The following is a 20907-nucleotide window of genomic DNA, read 5'->3' on the forward strand; positions in this document are numbered from 1 at the left end:
ATTGAATAACTAATACTTAGCATTTTCTGGATATAGGCACTACCATCTCATCCTTTTGATGGAGGTTTAGGACATGAAATTAAGATGTGTAATAAAACACGGAATCTCAAAAGAGAATGGAGGCTAGGTCTAGGTCTGCAGCCTTCTCCCAGGAGCCTCCATGCTCCCTGGACATATTTATCAGCTCTCTTCCCATCAAACCCTGAATTCAGGATGTGGAGGTTGGTTGGCATGTGTTGAATGAAAACTTTGCACTTTATGGGTAATTTTTGCCTCCATCATATGAGGCTCGAACACCGGGCTGCCCAAGGAGAGGTCTCTGTTGAATATTTATAAAGCCTAAAAGAGTATTGTAGATTATGGGACATCCACATTCCTGTCAGTGATCCGCTTTGAGATCTTAGAGAAGCCTTATACAATCTCTTTGTGTCCTATTGCTACAAAATGATCAGTATTGAATTTCTATAGCTTCACATTGTACTGTTATGCAAAGATTCCAAATATCCTTCCAATTGGAGATAATGTGTCAGCTCTGATCCTCTTACAGTGGAAAAAAAATACAAGGTAAAGCAAAATGGGATTCCCAGGCTGCAGACCTCAGCTTAATGTGAATAAACCTCTGGCCAAACATGAATTTTCAGTTTTCAGAGTGTATTTAATTGAGAGCTATGGCTTATTTTGTTCCTTGAGCTAAATTGGGATCTGTACAAATAAAGAATGTGAAAAACCATAGCTGCAGTCTTAGGAGAGCTCCAGTAAGAAAAGAGAGAAATTGTGTTTATAAAACCACAGGGTTGAACTATTCTTCCTTTTTTTTTGGATTATTCTTCCATTTCTTGGTCTTTTTTGGCCAGAGTGCCAGGGCCAGTGATATTTTGGAGCCATCTATATGGAGCCAGGAGGCCAGAAGCACATCCTGTCCTCCTCCTCCGTTGGGATTGTTATGAGCTCCAAATCAATGTACAAAATTTGTCCAGAGCCATAAGAAAGGCAATTGTTCATCCTTCCTCCTTTGCATGACAGTTGTATCTGCCCTTTCTTTCCTTTGGTCTATTGTCAGAACCAGGGAGCTACAAGTGTAATGCCATTTCAATTTGTGCTTCTGAAGCTTGAACCAGGCTGTGCTGTTTAGGTGAAAGGCTTAAACACCTGAGAATAATCTTAGGGTATTAAGTAAAAATAGCTCCCAGCATTTTGTGCTTAAAATGGTAACTCTATGTGTCCAAGGACTATAGTCTTCTATATTTTCTAGCAAATAGAATTGCTGGGATGCTTGAATCTCAGAACTGGAAGTGATTTGGAGGTTAGCTCATCTGACTTTGTAGAAGAAAAATGTCAATTGCAGAAAATTTTTCCACTTTTGTAAACTAGCACTACTTCTCCCCAGCTTTTAGACTCAAAGAAACAAAATCCACAACAAGGAGGTCTCCCTTGTTTGCTCTTTTTCTTTGCTAGAAAATCTCAGTACTATGATAGATGTAGGTAGTGAGGGAAACCTGCCTTCAATCTGGGGTGCCTAAATGTCGGGGAAATCTGCTGAACCCATCATGGCCCTGTTGTAATAGATTTTTTATGCTCATCAATTTTTCTGCAGCAGTCAGCCTCGAAGGCCAATCGGGATTCCAGAAGATGAGGCTGAATTGTGACAGTCCACCTATAGAGGAGGGAGAGCTCTTTGATATTCATGTGCTGTGGCCCCTGCTCTCTACAGAACCTACTGACAGCCATTCCCAGCAGGGCTCAGGGCTGTTTGGAGGCTGCACACTTTTGTTCTGTAAACAGGGAAGAGGCATGAGCAAACTGCTTACCCGATTCTGAATCCAGCCTCCTTCTCAGGTCATACACCCTACTCAATCTGTGACCTAATTACCCCTTCATTTCAGAGGAGTAGCAGCAAAAGCCTTCCAGGAAGCCAAGCTGAGACAGGAAGAGGAAGCCGACAGGTTGCGGCCAGTTGATCCAGCCCTCTTCTCATTCCTCCTCGCCTCCTTGCTCTTTTCTCTGTCACCAGTGCATCTGAAGACAGTGCAGTGAGAAACTGCTGAGCTAGACATCTTTAAAACATGCCTTTTGTAAGTCATCACCATCTGTAGTCACAGTGAAGGGAGGACATCAAGCGGAAGTGGCCGCCTGCTCTCGGAGCCCAGTCCCCGGAGACTGCAGGCAACGGAGGAAAGATGTTCTCCTGCCTGTCAGCAAGGACAGACAAATGGCTGTTGCATTTGTTGAGATGTGGGGCTGATCCCAGCAGCTGTTCAGGCCCTCAGAGGGCTGTTCAGAATGTGCTGGAACCTCCAATCAAGCTGTTCTCTGCTATGATTGCTGGTTTTTAAAAAAGCTGGCTGCCTGCTTAACTCATATTTCTATGGCTTTTTAACAATTATGAGGACCTGGCCTGGCGCGGTGGCTCATGCCTGTAATTCCAACACTTTGGGAGGCCAAGGTGGGTGGATCACCTGAGGTCAGGAATTTGAGACCAGCCTGGCCAACATGGTGAAACCCTGTCTCTACTAAAGCTATGAAAAATTACCCAGATATGGTGGCAGGCACCTGTAATTCCAGCTATTCAGGAGGCTGAGGCAGGAGAATCCCCTAAACTGGGGAGGCAGAGGTTGCAGTGAGCAGAGATCGTGCCATTGCACTGCAGCCTGGTCAACAAGAGCAAAACTCCTTCTCAAAAACAACAACAACAACAACAATAACCAATTATGAGGACCTTCCAAACACATGCTGCATTTCATTCTTGTGGTAGCTCATGTGAGGTATGAACTAGTTAACACATATATGTTCATATGTATATGAACATACATATGTTATATATATGAACATATATATGTTATATGTATATGAACTATATATGTTACAACATACATATGTAAACTAGTTCATATATAATAATGTCTATATATACACATATGTAATGTAGTCTCTCTCTATATATAAACTCAGAAAGGATAAATGACATGCCCCAAAGCAAACTCAGTAAGTGGCAGAAAGCTCCACTATCCCATGATGTGGCCTCACCTTCCTGTTAAGTCCAATCATTCACAAAGTTCGCTGTCCTGGTCACCTTTCTGTAGCATATATCAGTGGTTCTCAAACTTGAGTGTGCATCAGAATCCCCTGGCATGCTTGTTAAAGCACACATTGCTGGTAGTCACCTCCAGACTTTCTAAGGTTTAGGGTGGGCCTGAGAATTTTTATTTCTATCAAAATGCCCTGATACTGATGTTGGTCCATCAGCCACAATTTGAGAATCATTGGTATCTAGAAAATCACCTTTTTGTATTATAAAACAATTGTTAGTTTGCTGATTTTGGAAAACATTTCCATGTATATTAAGCAGTTTAATGTCAATGTAGGCCAGGCAAAGTCATGGGTATTTAATTTAGAAAACACCTGTGGAGCTTCCATTGCTAAGATCAGTCTTGACTCTTTGCCTGGTATTTTCTTTATGTGGGGTAACCTCCAGCAGGCATCATTCCCTTCAGCAACCCATTTGATTGTCATAGTTTTGGTTCCTCCAGAGGTGGACTTTGAGACAAGGATTCTAGTGCAACAGCTGTTTGGAAAGTTTTGAAGATATTGATAAGAACACAAGGCCTTTTCACCCCTGGAGCAAAGCCTGTTTCCTTATTTGTTAGCATATGTGCATAAATTAACTTGCAGAGATATTTGTGAATAAACTCATAAAAGCACACATGCACACACAAATATTTTCTTATTCTTTTGTCCTCATAAATAGTTGAAAAGCCTATACATTATTTTGCAGCTCAGGAAAGGAACGGAATGCACCCCAACTTCCATGAAAAAACAAATGTAGCATATTTCTTTGAACAGGAGGGTGTGGAGAGCCAAAGGAGTGCAGTGTGGGCAGTCGAAGTAGTGTAGGACACATGGGGTGGATTTATGGGGAACAGAAAAGACTCATGGTCTAGAACAAATACTCAAGGATAAAATGAATAACCCTACTTCAACCTTTAGACTAGAAAAGAGGCCCTTTGGCTTTAGGGAGAGAAAGAGAGCTGGAGAAGTGATAAGAACACTGATATTGAGAACCCCAGGAGGACCCTTCTACTGGGTTCAGTCCTGGGAAAGTGGCTGGATTGCCAAGAAGAAACGGCAGTGGGTCAGGGACTTTAGCTGCAGGATGGTTCTCGTGTGCCTAGAATGGCAGGGAAGCAGTGGAGATAGGCCCTGAGTCTGAAGAACACGAGGACAGGGTCTGTCTCAATGACCCACGGCCAACTCACATGAACCAAAAATCTAGGGCAGGGCAGGGTGACAGACATCTCAGCTTACATGGATAGATGACTTTGGGGATCTGGATTTCTGTCCTGTTGCTACTTTGGCACTACATAAGTCTCTTGGAAATTATGCTATCTTAAGCTGCAACTGAGTCATTCATACAAAAGGTAAAGAAAGTTATATTCACTTGACAGTTGAGTTTGTGGCTAGAGATTCAAGCCTGAGACCAGGTAAGTTATGCTATGGAGCTTGAGGGCCACATGGAAGTGTGCCTTTGTCCGTTGGTGACCCACAGGTGACAGTGACGGGTTCTCAGAGAAGGTCACCTTCCCGGAGGGGTTAAGGCTTGAGTTAGGGGATAATAGATAAATATATATTCAATATATCTTATTGATAAACATATTAATGATATTTCCATTTTTAAACATGATTTTGCCAAATTCAGTTTTGCCAATTACAATATTTTCCAGGACCGTAAGCCTGTGCCTAGTGAAAAATTACTAGAGATTCATTTCATATGTAACACCATTCCTCTCTTTCTAACAATTTTATGCATCATTAAGGCCAAGATCACGTTCTTTTTCTCCAAAACTTAGCTGGCAGGCCAAGCCCATGCTATTCTTTTTCTCCCCCCTTGGCTGTTTGGAAAGATTGTCAGTTCTGCACATTTTAACACTTTCGATCATGCATTATGTAGTTTTGTTCTCTCATCAATTCATTTGAGTTATTCTTGTCTTCCTGGATGGATTGTACCTCTGTGGAGGTTTCACTGAGTAGACATTCTCAAAGGTGAGGACAAGTCAAGGTTCCACTTAAAAGAAAAAAAAAGTTTTTCTAATTCTCACTAAGATCTTGTGTGTATTGAAGCTGCTCTAAGTGCTGTGCAGCTATTATTGTAGCCCGTAGAGTAGGTGCTATTATTATCCCTGTTCTACAGATGAACACACATAGATTGAGTCAAGAACCCACTGAAGACAATCATCAGAGCTGAGAAAATGAACTAAGAAAAAGATGTATGTGGCTGTAATTAGAAGACAAACAATTTGCCTGCTCTCATTTGGCTGAGCATTTTAAAAATCCTTTTCAATAAGTAAGTATTGAATGTTAACATGAGAACCTCTGTGTAGGTTGGTTATCATTTCTTCTATATAGGTTATGCTGAAGTTAATGGTCTAGTAACCATTTAATGGCTGGACCTTGCCATTCTCAATAGATCATTTTGCACAAGACCCCAGCAGGTGGTGCTATAACTGGCAAGCGGCTTCAGGCATGCCCCATTGCTCTCAGAGTGAATTTTCCTATGTCCCTTGGGAGCCTGGGGCGGTGGGGTGGGGGTGGGGTGTTCCTTGCAGAGAGGGCTCTTACTCCTGTCTGTCTAAGCGCATGTTACCCACACAGGCTCTCCTCTGGCCCATCTCTGTGCTGCTGTGTTTGAATTGCTTCCCATTCATCCCACTGGGGGACAATCCTAGGGTTATAGGGATAGTCAAACACATGACAACCAGCCCAGCACTGGACAGATGAGGTTGAGACTGGTTTATTTATCACACACACTCATGGCCTGGGGAGAAAGACACTGTGCCACACAGGGCCACAACGGAGTTGAACTTGGGAACAGAGGCTGTGGGAGGCAGGCTCTGTGGTATCAAGAAGATAGGGGGACTCCTGGTTCACACAGGGGATGTGGTTTGTTTGTCTGAAGTGTTTTATGGGCTGGGGGGGAACTAAGACTACCCACGCAGGGATAAGGAGGAGCTGCACCTGGTCCATTTGGTGACAAAGGTCTTTTGGCAAGGAATTCTTTTTTTTGTTTGTTTTCTGAGATGGAATCTTGCTCTGTTGCCCAGGCTGGAGTACAGTGGTTTGATCCTGACTCACTGCAAACTCCACCTCATAGGTTCAAGCAATTCTCCTGTCTCAGCCCCTGAGTAGCTGGTATTACAGGTGCACACCACCACGCTTGGCTAATTTTTGTATTTTTAGTAGATACGTGGTTTTGCCATGTTGGCCAGGCTGGTCTCGAACTCCTGACCTCGTGATTGCCCGTCTCGGCCTCCCAAAGTGCTGGGATTACAGGTGTGAGCCACCGTGCCCGGCCAAGGGATTCTTATCCATGGTGTGAAGGGAGAGGAGAACTTGTGGTTAGGACATTCCAGGCCCTCCCAGTTCTGCCATGTATCAAGGCAGCAATTAATATTGAATCTTATTGTTAGGCCTTAAACCACATGCTGTTGTACGGCCCCACATGAACGTTCTTGCTTTATGTCTATATTTTTATTCTAATTTATTTATTTATTTATTTATTTATTTTTTGTAGAGATGGGGACTTGCTATGTTGCTCAGGCTGGCCTTGAATTCATGGCATTAAGAGATCCTCCTGCTTTGGCCACCTAAAGTGCTGGGATTTTTAGGTGTGAGCCACCATGCCTGGCCTAAATTTTTTTTTTTTTTTGAGTTGGGGTCTTACTGTGTTTCCCAGACTGGTCTCAAACTCATGGGCTCAAGCAATCCTCCTACTTCAGTCTCCCAAGTAGCTGAGATTACAGGTGTAGGCCACTATGTCTGGCTATTACTATTATTATTATTATTTTATTTATTTATTTATTTTTTGAGATGGTGTCTTGCTCTGTCGCCCAGGCTGGAGTGCAATGGCATGATCTCGGCTCAGTGCAACCTCTGCCTCCTGGGTCCAAGCGATTCTCCTGCCTCAGCCTCCCGAGTAGCTGGGATTACAGGCACCTGCGTCATGCCCGACTAATTTTTGTATTTTTGTAGAGATGGGGTTTCACCATGTTGGCCAGGCTGGTCTTGAACTCCTGACCTCAGGTGATCTGCCTGCCTCGGCCTCCCAAAGTGTTGGGATTACAGGCATGAGCCACCGCGTTGGGCCTATTTTTATTATTTTTTAAGGGATGGGGTTTGCCGTGTTGCTCAGGCTGGCATGCAGTGGCTATTCACAGACGTGATTATAGCACACTATAGCCTCAGACTCCTGGGCTTCAAGCCATCCTTCTGCCTCAGCCCTCTGAGCTCTTCAGCTAAGAACATAGATTTCTGGCTCTTCCGATTCTTGCCTGAGACTTACTTTAGAATAGTTTTTCAGTTTCTTTCAAATTGAAAGAAGAGATTACTGGCAATTGGGAGGGGAAAAATTGAAGGATGTGTTCATTATTCAGTTCTCAAACCTTCCCAGGATTCATGTTGTATTTCTGAAACTAGACCACTAGGAAGCTCCAGATCTGCTTTGATCAGATGACCCTGAATAGTTAGGGTTCTTTCAGTTCCATGGAGAAAGAATCCACAAGATCTTCTTTAAGCATAAAAGGGGAGATTTGTTAAAAGCACACAGATTGGTCTAGGAGGGCACAGGACAGAGAGACGGCCAGCCCTCAGGAATGAATGGGAACTAGAAGCGGAGTGCCCGCAGTGTTTGCAGACCTTGCCCACCTTCCTCGCCCCTGAAGGCCACCTCATTCCTCTTTCTTTGCGGTCAGGCCTTGTCTGCCACCAGGTCACATGGCAGAAACCATGGTAAGCCCTCAACATAGCACTTGGATTTTCATTTCCTCTTTTCAATAGGTTGGACCAACCTGAATGTTCTCAGTTCCAAATTGAAATTTCCTGAAGAAAGATGTCTGACTTGTTTATCTTGAGTCACTCCTGGACCAGTGATCTGGAACCAGGGTGTATTAATCAGGGTTCTCCAGAGAAGCAGAACCAATAGATGTGATTATGGGGGCTGAGAAGTCCCATGATCTACTGTTTGCAAGCTGGGCACCCAGAAAAGCTGGTGGTGTAATTTTAGTCTGAGTCTGAAGGCCTGAGAACCAGGAGCACTGATGGTGTGAAGTTCAGTCCAGAAGGAGAGGAAACCAATGTTCTAGCTCAACCAGTCAGGCAGAGAGAGAGAGAGAATTCCTTCTTCCCTCCCTCCCTCCGGCTCTCCCTTCTTTCCTTCCTTCCTTCCTTCCTTCCTTCCTTCCTTCCTTCCTTCCTTCCTTCCCTCCCTCCCTCCCTCCCTCCCTCCCTCCCTCCCTCCCTCCTCCTTCTTCCCTCCCTTTCTCTCTCTTCCTTCCTCTTTCTTTCTTTCTTTCTTTCTCTTTCTTTCTCTTTCTTTTCTTTCCTTCTTCTTCCTTCTTTCTGTCTCTCTTCTTTCCTCTTCTCTCTCTCTTTCTTTTTCTTTCTTTCTTCCTTCCTTTCTTTCTCTCTTCTTTCCTTTTCTCTCTCTCTCTCTCTTTCCTTTCTGTTCTATTCAGGTCTTTAATTGGTTGGAAAGGCTCATCCACACTAGGGAAGGCCATCTACTTTACTCAGTCTACCAATTCAAATGCTAATCTTATCCAGAAACACCCTCACAGACACATTCAGAAATTATGTTTAACCAGCAGTTTTATGGGCACCCGATGATCCGGTTAAGTTGACGCATAAATTAACCATCACACAAGTAGTCTGGATCACCATAGACAAAATAAAGTCAGGAACCTTGGCTATGTCCATGTGAATTGGGTGGGTGGTAGAGGGGGAGGTTTAATAGGGAGAGCTAGGTTGTCATGGCATTGGTGACATGGTCTCCAATGCCATATATTGCATGGCGTTTCTCTAAAATAATAACATTTCGATTGAAGATATCATTCATTATGTTCTTCCACTATCTGCATTGAGTGAGATACATGTGGGTTTGAATTTTGTCTTGTAACTATCTTGAATTAGGCAAGTTACTTAACCTCTAACAACTTCAGCTTCTCATTAATGAAGTGGGGATAATATGCAGGATTGTCGTAGGAATTAAATAACATACTATTCGGAAAGTGCTTGCACTTAGAAGACACTCAATGAACAGTAACTATTATCATCATTCATCACTAATTTAATGCTAATTATTATTATTTCATGCAGCATGTTCTCAGACCAACATTGGCAAAGGCCATTCAAATAAATTGATACTTTCCTTTTGACTGATGGTGACAACAAGATTGCAAGCCAATAGGTGCTCCAACAGGAATGAGCCTCATCTCTGAAAAACATAAAATACACAATTATGTTTTCATGCTAACGAGGACTGAGAAGTAGTAATCTTTAATTTTTTCTTCTCTTGTGTGGTGACATCTACTAACCTCCATCTAGCATTCTGTGGTGGGAAGATCCCACAATGACACTTCAGTCTGTGGTTAGATGTGAATCTGTGGGCAAACTGAAGCTTGTCACTTCTGTCAAATACATATAACTGAGAGAGAAGTACCAATTTAAGTTGGGGTATGCTTTCTGCTTTTTACATACAAAAAATTTCTTTAAGGAGGATGTAGAGCTAGAACAAAGAAAAAAATTATGTTGCAATTTGGGATTCAGTACTGTATTGAAAAAGAACACGAGAAGAAAAGGGGAGGATTTTATAATTTACTAAGATATAGTTCTCAGCATCCTATTTCTCTTTAACCATAAAAACAGTTTCCCTTTAGGAAACACACCCATGGAATGCATATTTTTTCTTATTTCAAAGCCTAGAGAAAGTTTGCTTTTCCTAAACCGTCACATGTATGTCTTTAGCCAGCCTGTTGGGAAGCTATCCATTTTTACTTAGTGGTAGTTTTCCTTAACTACCATTTTTGTCTTCTATCTTAAGTCAAGGTCTTATTATACTTCTTTTAAGCTTATTTGTTTTAAATTCGTTCTCCCTTTCTCTATACATGTAACACATATTATATATATTATAGCATAACGTCCTTCAGGTTCATCCCTGTTGTCACAAAGGGCAGGGTTTTCTTCTTTTTAAAGGCTGAGCAGTATTCCATTGTGTATACATACCACATATATACCACATTTTCTTCATTCATTCATCTGTTGCTGGACACTTACATTGATTCCACATCTTGGCTCTTATGTATAATGGTGCAATGAACATTAGAGTGCTGATATGTCTTTGAGTATCTGGGGTTCTTAGACCTTTTCTAAGGCTGTGTCCAATTCCACTCCTCTTGCCCCCTCCTAGTGGGGAAGTCTTAGAATTTGATCCTGCAAAGCCAGGCCAGGTGCTGAGAGCCTCCTGTTTATTTTCCCTAGGGCAGTGTCCTGAAGAGTTCAGTGTTGTGCAGCATCTCCCATAGCAGCAGAGTCAAGCTGGCTTCCACACTCCTCCCCTGCTATTGAGATCCTCATGCTATCTGTGAGAGCCTGTGCACTCCATGCACAGGGATGTGCCATCCGTGGTGGGAGCATGTCAGGTTTTGGGGGTGTACATTGGCTGGTGGGGGAGCTCTGTAAGCAGTTTATTCTGCAGGGTTTGTGGGCAAGACTACTTCCAGAGGCAGTAACCTGGTTAGCAGGATCCTTGGCTGGTTGTTGAGAACTGCATGCCAATTGCTGTTTGCTGCCACCCCTGCTCCTAGCTGGGTGCCACCCCTGCTCCTGAATAGATGATTCACCAGTGCTTATCCCCTCATTGTTCTGAGTGAAGCAAGACAAGTGGTCCTTCTGGACTGTGTCCCATAAAACTGGGGAGTCTTGCATTCCTTTTACTCTGACTTTTCCTCATGAGAGAGAGCACAGGCCCAGGAGACCTATCTCAGCATAGGTCTGTGCTGCCTTGGGGAAAGGGTAAAGTAGATAACGGGAGACTGTTTTTCTTACCCTCTTTAATTCATCCACTCTAGGAATTTTTTTTTTCTCCACCAGGTGCTAGAACCTCTCAGTTAGACTCTAGGGTTCCTGCCATTTTGGGTTATCTGTAGATGATTACCAAAATGGGTGTTTCTTGGTGGGGGGGATGAGAGCTGGCATCTCCTATTCTGCCATCTTGTTGGACTCGTTTTTGCTGAGTTGGACATTTGGGCTGTTTTTGGGAACTGATGACATGGGTTGTTGATGAGATTGAATGTGGGGGAACAGGGGAGAGGTGAAGTAGATGGGAAAAACTTGAGCAAAAACTTGAGCAAAGAAAAGAAATATCTCATAGGGATTTAAAAAATTGTGCTTTTTCTTTAGTGTGTGATTCAATATTTCCTCAGTCTCCCCAAGAAATCTTTGGGAAAAGTCAACACTAAGTACTAATGTATGTGGAGGTGGATGTGCTCCTGGGCCAGGGACAAAGCCCTGATTATTGCCTCAGGAATGAGGGCTGGGTTCTCTGTGGGAGGCTCACTACCTCTGGATGACCTCAGGAGTCAAGGTCTATCTTTCTCCAAGCAGTCCCCTCGGATAGCCCTAGAGAGAGAGAGATGATGATCCTCTTCTGAGTTTTGAAAGCGCTGAACTCATCGGAAGGCAGTGCTCTAAGCCTGTGGTCTGAAATGATGGATTCATGTATCTGGCTCACCCACTAGAGTACGAATTACTTGACGGCAGGATCTGGGCTTTCTTGCTCCTGTATCCCCAGTTTTGACCAGTGATAGGCCTGGAAGAAGTGCCTGGTAAATGGTGGAAATGATGTGTCTGGTCCAGTTCTACAAATAGCATCTTCGGTATATTTGCTGTTAGTATTGGCGTAATATATTAACATAATCCTGATGTAGAACATTTAAGGGAGCCATACTAGGCAGCTCTGAGATCTTCCTGGCCAAGCTATCTAGGGCCATAATGCTATTGGCTAAGACTTTCCGTAGTTTGACATTTTGCTTATGGGTCTAATAACAATGTTCACCTCTTTCTGTGGCAGCTAGAAAGCTATATTTTTCTTGGCTGCTGACCTGCTTATCCCATTTGGGAACTTGGGATCCAATTAGGCCTGAGGATGTACAGACGAAGGAATGAGGTTATAACCAGGTCAGCCTTTCTCTTGAAATAGTCATGAAAAAAACTCCTAAGCAAAGTAGCTGTGAAAAAGGTTTTAAGATACAATAGGAATAAGCTAAGGAGAGAAATGAATCTTTAGCTATAAGTAGAGGGGTAAAAAGGGCAAAACCGGGTGTTTGTTCAGTAGAATGATACTTGCCACCCAATTGAGAGAGGTAGGGGTTAAGGGTGTGTGTGTGTGTGTGTGTGTGTGTGAGTGACTGTGTGTGTGTGTATGTGTGGCCACAGACTTGGCCTTTCTGGCTTTCTTCTCAGTAAAATCGGGATAAAACTTTTTTAGAGTGAGATTTCTGAGGGTGCTATAGTTGGTTTTTGCTCAAGCATACAAGATAGCTTCTTATTTGGCTGATTTGAGGATTCCCTGATGCTTTAATTTCTATATCAGTGTTCAGTACATAAAATGACCATAGGAGGGTGAAAGTGTAGCATAGTAGTTAGAATCCTGGGCTTTGGAATCAGACAGAGAGATTCGTGATGTCATATTTGGGTAGCCTTCTACTTAAAGAGCAAAGTTCTTCTTAATTAACTTATATCACATTAGACATTTATGTCAAGTGGGCACTTCATGGAGTTTGAATCAGGACAAATATTAATAATAGATCTATCTTCCAGGCTCATGTCTCAGTTCTGTGACCTTGAGTAAGTTACTTAGCCTCTGTGAAACCTGGTGACACAGCTTGGACGTTTGTCCCCTCCAGATCTCATGTTGAAAGATGAGATACCCAATGTTGGAGATAGGGCCTGGTGGGAGGTGTTTGGGTTACTGGGGTGGACCCCTCATGAACGGCTTGGTGTTCTCCCCATGGTAATGAGTGGGTTCTCTGTGAGTTCATGTGAGAGCTGGTTGTTTAAAACAGCCTGGCATCTCTCTTGCTTCCACTCTCACCATGTGATACACAGGCTCCCACTTTGTCTTCTGCCATGATTGTAAGTTTCCTGAGGCCTCACCAGAAGCAGATGTCAGTGCTATGCTTTCTGTACCACCTGCAGAATCATGAGCCACTTAAATCTCTTTTCTTCATAGATTACCCATTCTCAGGTATTCCTTTATGGCAACACAAATGAACTAACACACCCTATTTCCCAACCTGTAAAATGGGAGACATGGTTCCCTTTGTAGGGTTATTGTGGGATCAACTGAACAAAGGTGTGAAGCACAGAAAGTCCTGAGTAAGAAGCGGTGATGATGATGGTGGAGGGGGTTGATGGCCACTGTGACAGAGGCAGATGTTTGCTACCCATTCTCTTTATTTTGTCTATTCCCTTAGGAAAACAGTCCCAGTGTAAGAGAGGGTGACAGTGTGCTTAGTGTAGACAACATTTTCCAGGCTCCCTTGTAGCTAGGTGTGAGCATGTGAGTATTTCTGACCATAATGTGAGTTGCAGTTGATGGGTGGAAAATTTATAAAGGCTTCTTAAAGGAGGGAGAGCCCATTTGTCCCTCCCTGATCTCTTCTCCCTGTTGCCTGGCATTCCAAGGTGAAGGCAAGTGCTCCAGCAGGTCATTTGGACCAGGCGATGACTTTGTGAATGAGCCACGCTCTGAGAGTGACAGAACAGGAAGATAAAAAAAGGCTGGGCCTCTCATCCATCCTGGATGATTCCAGCTATTGGAGCACTTTACCAGAGCTTTAAGTTAAGTCATAGTTTTTTCTTTTCTTCATTTTATCTGTAGCCAAACTTTGTTCTAATTGGCAGTGATAATGAGGATGATTTCTTTTCGGCTTTCAAGAGACTTGTATTAATTTAGGGGGATTTTCCAAGGATTGCCTCTTAGTTGGTTGATTTCCAACTGGGTAGTCAGCTAGAGAAAGGTTCTGAGGGAACTAGATGTAAGGCAAATCCTTGGGGGGGCAGAGGAGGATGTTGGGATAAAGAATGAGGATCAGAAAAGGGAGTTCAGGAAAACAGATTGCCAGCCCTGTACTTACCAATTGTGTCACCTTGGGCAAGGCCAATAGCACCCTCCCCAAGGGCTGCAGCAGGAATTAAATGAGAACATATTACATGACCTGGCTCATAGGAATTACTTTAAAACATTTATTTCTTTCTAGTGATTTACTAATATAGTCCTGGAAAGGACTTGTTCCTTGGGCATCAAAAAATATATATCCCTATTTTGCCTAGATTTGCAGTTTGACAAGCAGAGGGGCTGCCGTTTCTTTGTGGGAATTGCTTACTCACCTCGCACTCTGATCTCTCTTCCCGTTTGTGGCTCCTGACAGGCCTGGACCTGCCTGAGCTTGCCAGTCTCTGTGGGAGGTGGGAAGAGAAAGGGATGGATACCAGGCTTCAACTTTCATTCCAGTGCACCCTGGCATGCCTCAGCCCATCACAGAGCGGATGGCTTTTCTATTCCCTTGGGATGTTATGCTAAACACAATTACATAGAGCATTTGACAACAGAGCTGGTAATGTATGTGCTGCTGGAATGGAGAAGGAGGAGGGTAATTGGGATGAATATCAATGTAATCTGAGAAGACACTGAATTTTCTCATCCCTTTCAGGAATCAGAGCTGGCTTTGGAAGGGAGAATGTTAACTGGTCACTTGGTGGATTGATTTAAAACCCGCCTGCCTTTAGTGGGGATGCATTATCCATTATTCCTCTCAGGATGGTCTGGTTTGGGGGAGGTGGTGTGTTTGCTGGGGGAGTGGGCAGAAATCAGTATCAGATTCAACTTGCAAATGTTGGGTGAAATTGCTGACTTACTACTTGTGAGATCTCGAGACTTATTACACCTCTATGAATCTCGACTTCGTTATTAGTAAATGAGAGGTAATAACGCTGTCTCACGAGGCTCTTCTGAGGGTTACATGAGATAAATTATACAGAGCCCCCGTCCAAAGGTGCTCCCAGTGGTAGGTGGTCAAAATTCGTTTGCTTCCTCCTGTATAGTTGAAGGACACACTTCATTCCTATCAGCCTTTGTGAAGACGTATCTTCTGACAGTTTTAATAGTGACAGAAGGGGTTCCTTCCACTATATTATTAAAGAAGGCGGCTGCGCTGTTTGGCTTCACCACAAGTGAGCTTCATTTTGGGGAACAGTTGTGAGTGTGTGAGTGTGTGTGTGAATTCAAACATCTTATAGTTCCTGTTTTTTTCTCCCCAGTAATTTAAAAATAACATTGCATGCCATTATCTCTTCAGTGCAGTCTCTCCTTTTTCTTCCTGAGAGTGATGCTCTGAGATCCAGGCCATCTTCCCAGAGTGATGCTCTGAGATCCAGGCCAAGTTCTCAAGCAGCGTCTTTCCCTCCTTGGATTACCTTCAAGGCAGTCTTAAAAAAAAAAAAAGATCCAAATCTCAGCTCTTAGAAGGGTAAGAAATAGGAATCTCAGATTTTTCTTTTTTCTTCTCCCCCACCGTACGATATCTCCAGGCTTCATAGAGACAGATCTGGGCTCTGGGCTGTTGTTTCTGTTTGGGTTCCATGAATGGCCTTTCTTTATGGGTGGCACATAAACACCAGCCCAGAAAAGAAATTCATCTTTGGAGAAAATCCCTCAAATAGGCCTTACTTTCTCTCTCTCTCTTTTTTTTTTTAGATGGAGTTTCATTGTCTTCACCCAGGCTGAAGTGCAGTGGTATGATCTTGGCTCACTGCAACCACCGCCTCCTGGATTCGAGCGATTCTCCTGCCTCAGCCTCCTGAGTAGCTGGGATTACAGATGCCCGCCACCATGACTGGCTAATTTTTGTGTTTTTAGTAGAGACAGAGTTTCGCCGTGTTGGCCAGGCTGGTCTCGAACTTCTGACCTCAGGTGATCCACCTGCCTTGGCCTCCCAAAGTGCTGGGATTACAGGCATGAGCCACTGCACCCGGCCTTTGTTTCTTATCTGATTCTCAGGCCCTGGAGCCTGTCACTGCTTTGTGGGCTTGGGTTTGGGTTTACCCTTTGCTCTCCTATCTCTCCTTAGTTTTCTTTGGCTCTTCACTTTGCTCTCCAGCTGATTTCTTCCCGCAGCCTGAGGTTTAGGTATTATCAGCTCTGTCTTGGTGAAACAACAGTTGTCCTCTGACCTCCAAGAAGGGTGAGGAATTTGGGCTGATCCAGCCCTGCTGAAGGCTCAGAAGACCCTTATTCCACAGAGTGATTGAAGATGTCTTGTCTAAACCTTCGGCCCCAGGCCCAGCCTGCAGGAGGCAGAGGCCGGGCAGGGGAAGTGATGGTCTGGCTCACTTTTTCTTTTGAGACATAGGCCACTTAGGATGTAGTCTTTTAACCCAGGCAAAGTCAATGCTCACTTATGTTTCTTTTCACGGCTGCTTTGCTACAGTTACCGCATAGCAGGTGCTTAGTTTGTTTGTGGCAAAAAAGTAGAATTGAAATCTCTGTGCTCAAGTCCAGTGGCTCCAATCTGTGCTTTATTATTGGAAATGGAGCCTCCTCCTGCTCTGGGGTTCCTGAGTTAAAGCCAAGGCACTTGGACTAGCGGCACTGCTGGCTGGCTGGGATTGCTCAAATTTGTTCTGGCTCACCTGGTGTGGCTCTTAGTTTCCTGTCCATGTTAATTATGTTCTCTACAGCCCCTGGAGCCAGGTGTTTGCCTACTTGTCTGAATGGGCGATGTCCTCTGGCAAACCCATCAAGAAAGCTTTCTTCATTGCTCTACCTCACAGTTGATCTCTTTGCTCCAGACTTTGTGCCTTTTGGATCCCATTCTTCCCAGTTCCTCCTCGTCTCACTTCTGTCATTTTTCCAGGCTTAGCCTGGATATTGTTCCACAGTGCCCTGTCAGGGTTTCTCCACGTGGCAATAGGACCCAAGAAGCCTTGTGGGTTTGGGGCTTCAATGCTTCCCCTTGCCTGCCTCGTCATCCTCACTTTATAGAATGTTTAATGTCTATAAAGTGTATGGGAGTTCTTGGTGAAGGCTGGGTGAATAGGTCTATCCTGAATGTAGGAGAATCTTTAGGGAATTATAGGAGTTTTCCAAAGACAGAGTTGGAGATTACATAATTGCAACCTGCATCTCTTATGCTTATGCTGCATTTACTTCAGTCAACCATGACCTAATCAATCAACTGGCTCACCAGTCAATCAATTAGATAACAGAGATTTATTGAGTTTCTGCTGTGTGCTCAGCCATGTGTTTAGGTCCCTGAGGAACACAGAATAAGGAAAAAATGGCTGTGCTTCGAGCCATTTACACTTGAGTTCAGGAGAAACAACGAGCTTTCATGTCCCTACAGTAAACCCCACCAGGCAGTTGCTAACTGGCTGCTGCATTCTGTGTGTGTATGGAGAGAGATGGGGGGCAGGAACACCTGCCATGGAGAGGTAGTGTGGTGACGTGAAGCCAGCCTGGGTTTCAGAATCGGAGGAACCAAGTTTGAGTCCCAGTTCCCCCTCTTACAGTTGTAGGGCTTTGAATCCCAAATCACTAACAGAAAACATTTATTGAGGTCTTTCTGTGCTCATCACCTAGCTGCAAGTGGGATTGCAGTGGAAGGCAAGCGGGTCACCCACCATTAAGATACAGTCTTAACAGAGATGACGAGACAAGACAGCAGATGACAAAATCCTCCTTCTGTGTTAGCCCCAGAATGGATGAACGGGAGCCTATGACTGTGAACGTATGTCCCACCAGATTGATACAGAGAAGGGATTTATGGCGCTTTGGTGTGGGTTTGAATGAAAGACTATCCCATTTATGGAGCTCCTGCCATATTTCAGGAAGCAAGCAAATGACTATATGTGAGCTTCTGAAAATCCATCACCTGGGTAATACTCTTCATGATCAGGTGTGGTTATGCATTTTTTTAGATGAGAAAATTGAAGTTCAAAGAAAGAAAATAAATTGCCCAACATCAAAAACGAATAAATTGGTGAAGTTCGGATTCCAACTCACACTGCTTGGACACCATTGCTAATTTTGCATGGTTTATTTTGTCTTCACATCATTTCCCCATTTGCAGATTAGGCCATCAAGACAGAGCGAGGTTAAGATTTTAAATGATCCTATTCAGAGCTGGGATCCACACTCGATCTGTCTGATTCTAAAGCCTGAGACTGTGATCAACATAAACATATGTGTGCAGGCATACAATGTAATAAAAGAAGGCCTGAGGCTGTTCCTGTACACAAGCTTGAGGAGTTGTGGGGGAATTAGAATGTGAAAGAAATGGTTGCCATGGATGAGAAATCTAGCCTAGCAGTTTAAATGGAAGGGACCTCCCGTTATACAAAACAGCCCTAAATTAGTTTAAACTAGTGCTTCTAAAATCTAATCTGCCTACCAATCACCAGGGGATCTTGCACAAATGCAGATTGTGACCCAGTAGGTCTGGGATAGAGTCTGATGTTCTGTATTTCTATTTCTCTCTCTCTCTCTCTCTCATATATGTATATATATATCTCATATAAATATATATCATATATATCTCATATAAATATATATCATATATATCTCATATAAATATATATCATATATATCATATATATCTCATATAAATATATATCATATATATCTCATATAAATATATATCATATATATCTCATATAAATATATATCATATATATCATATATATCTCATATAAATATATATCATATATATCATATATATCTCATATAAATATATATCATATATATATATATGAGAGAGAGAGAGAGGTAGTCTTGCTCTGTCACCCAGGCTGGAAGATCTTGGCTTACTGCAACCTCCGCCTCCTGAGTTCAAGCAATTCTCGTGCCTAAGCCTCCCCAGTAGCTGGGACTGCAGGCATCCGTCACCAGGCCAAGCTAATTTTTGTGTTTATTGTAGAGACGGTGTTTCACCATGTTGCCCAGGCTGGTCTCAAACGCCTGGCCTTAAGTGATCCACCTGCCTCAGCCTCCCAAAGTGCTGGGATTATAGGTGTGCGCCACCGCGCCCTGCCAGAGGTTCTGTATTTGTAACAAGCTGCTGGTCCATGAACCACACTTTGAGTTGCAAGGGTCTAAATTAAGTTTCTCACCCTGAACTCTATTATTTTGGGCCAGATAATTCTTTCTTGTGAGAATGTTTAGCAGCATTTCTGGCCTTTTCCCACTAGATGTCAGCAGCACCATCCCCCATTTGTGATGACCAAAAATGTCTCCTGACATTGCAAAATGTCCTTTAAGGGGCACAGCCTTTGCCAGGAAAGAACCACGTGTCTAAACCAGTGGTTCCCAAAGCTTGCCTGTACATTGGAATCATCTGCGGAGCTTCGAAACTCCTGGTGCTTGTGTCCTGCCTAACAGATTGCCGTTTACTTAACCTGAAATATGGCTGGGTCAATTTCAAATGTTTACATGCTTTCCCAGGTGATTCTAATGTGCAGACAAATTTGGCAACCCCTGGTCTAAGTTCAAACTCTGGACCAATCAGCTTATTCTCTTTTTGCTTCCAAGAAGCTGCCACACCTAATACTCAGAACTGCCCCTGGCTGATCTGGCACCTGGGATGGGAAGAAAGGTTTCCAGGCTTCACTCATCACACAGAAAACCCAGCTCAGAGTTGGCTTAAATCCCCCAGTAAGGAAGAGCAGAAAGAAATCACACAGATCTGGGATGGAGTTAGCCCTCATCCATCATGCTGTCTGGAGCTGCTTTGCATACAGAGGCACTATTTGTTTTAATCTTCAAGAATCCCATTTTGAGCTGGTGATCTCCCATAGGTTTTATAAAGGCCTGTGCCATGTTTTGGCTCCCTTCCCTCCCTCTCCCAGACTCTTGATAGAATCAATCTTTATTCCTCTCATACCTAGAGGCCAGGATAATAGTCTAATGCTTGTCTGAAGTTTGGACTGAGCAGGTGCCTGGAGGTAGAGATTCTTTGCTAGGTAGGATGTCACTCAGTGGACCATGCAAAGAATATCTATTTTTAGTTTTCTTCTCAGCTGAGCATGTGCATGTTTATGTGCACTTGTATGTGCTGTAGAAATTGTCTTGCTAAGGTTATTCCCATCTAAAGCCAAGTATATTTTGCTGTCTGCTAAGCCATGCTGTGAATGTGGACAAAACAAACCCACACTCAGGTTCTCAGTTAGGAATTGCTGCTTAAGGACTCAACCCTTGTCATATGAGCTTCTGCTTCTAGGGAAATTAACAGAGGAAGAATAGACCCTTAGGGCCATTATCCCCAGTACCTATTGCCTGACATCTACTTCTGCTTTCTCTCCCTTGGTAGTACAAGAGAGAAGAGACTGAATTGTGATGGCTGGAACCATGGATGAGAGAACAACACACACCCATCAGAAAATGTGCCTGGAGCACCTCCTGGGTGGCAGCCTGTTGCAGCAGCATTCATAAGTCTGGGGACATACAGTCTGGGATAGGTGTCCAGGTATATTCTGCTATCAATATTGCTAGAAAGTTACCAAAACACCCTGAGCCTCAACTTCTTTATTGGTAAGTGGAAAGAATAATAACACCTATGGCTTGTCATAAAGATTATATAAGAATAAAATGTAATGTTTACTGAGCACTACTTATTATGGTCAATACTGAGGGTCAACTTGATTGGATTGAAGGATACAAAGTATTGATCCTGGGTATGTCTGTGAGGATGTTGCCAAAGGCGATTAACATTTGAGTCAGTGGGCTGGGAAAGGCAGACCACCCTTAATCTGGGTGGGCACAATCTAATCAGCTGCCAGGGCAGCTAGAATATAAGCAGGCAGAAAAATGTGAAAAGAGAGACTGGCCTAGCCTTCCAGACTACGTCTTTCTCCTGTGCTGGATGCTTCCTGCCCTTGAATATCGGACTCCAATTTCTTCAGTTTTGGAACTCAGACTCGCTCTCCTTGCTCCTCAGCCTGCCAACAGCCTATTGTGGGACCTTGTGATTCTGTGAGTTAATACTTAATAACCCCTCCTTTATCTGTCTATATCTATATCTATAT

At 43.5% G+C, this 20907-nt stretch overlaps 1 long non-coding RNA gene across 5 annotated transcripts in view; it reads left to right on the forward strand.

Annotated features, from left to right (window-relative positions):
- LOC134736413 (uncharacterized) overlaps positions 1 to 20907 on the forward strand; it is a 125597-nt gene that overhangs the window by 14191 nt on the left and 90499 nt on the right. For all 5 annotated transcript variants that reach the window (XR_010120413.1, XR_010120416.1, XR_010120415.1 and 2 more), the window contains exons 3-4: positions 5186 to 5338; positions 20193 to 20413. This is a non-coding gene — a long non-coding RNA (uncharacterized lncRNA). The remainder of the gene's footprint in view (positions 1 to 5185; positions 5339 to 20192; positions 20414 to 20907) is intronic.

This window comes from Symphalangus syndactylus, chromosome 4 (assembly GCF_028878055.3).
Source record: "Symphalangus syndactylus isolate Jambi chromosome 4, NHGRI_mSymSyn1-v2.1_pri, whole genome shotgun sequence".
NCBI lineage: Eukaryota > Metazoa > Chordata > Mammalia > Primates > Hylobatidae > Symphalangus > Symphalangus syndactylus.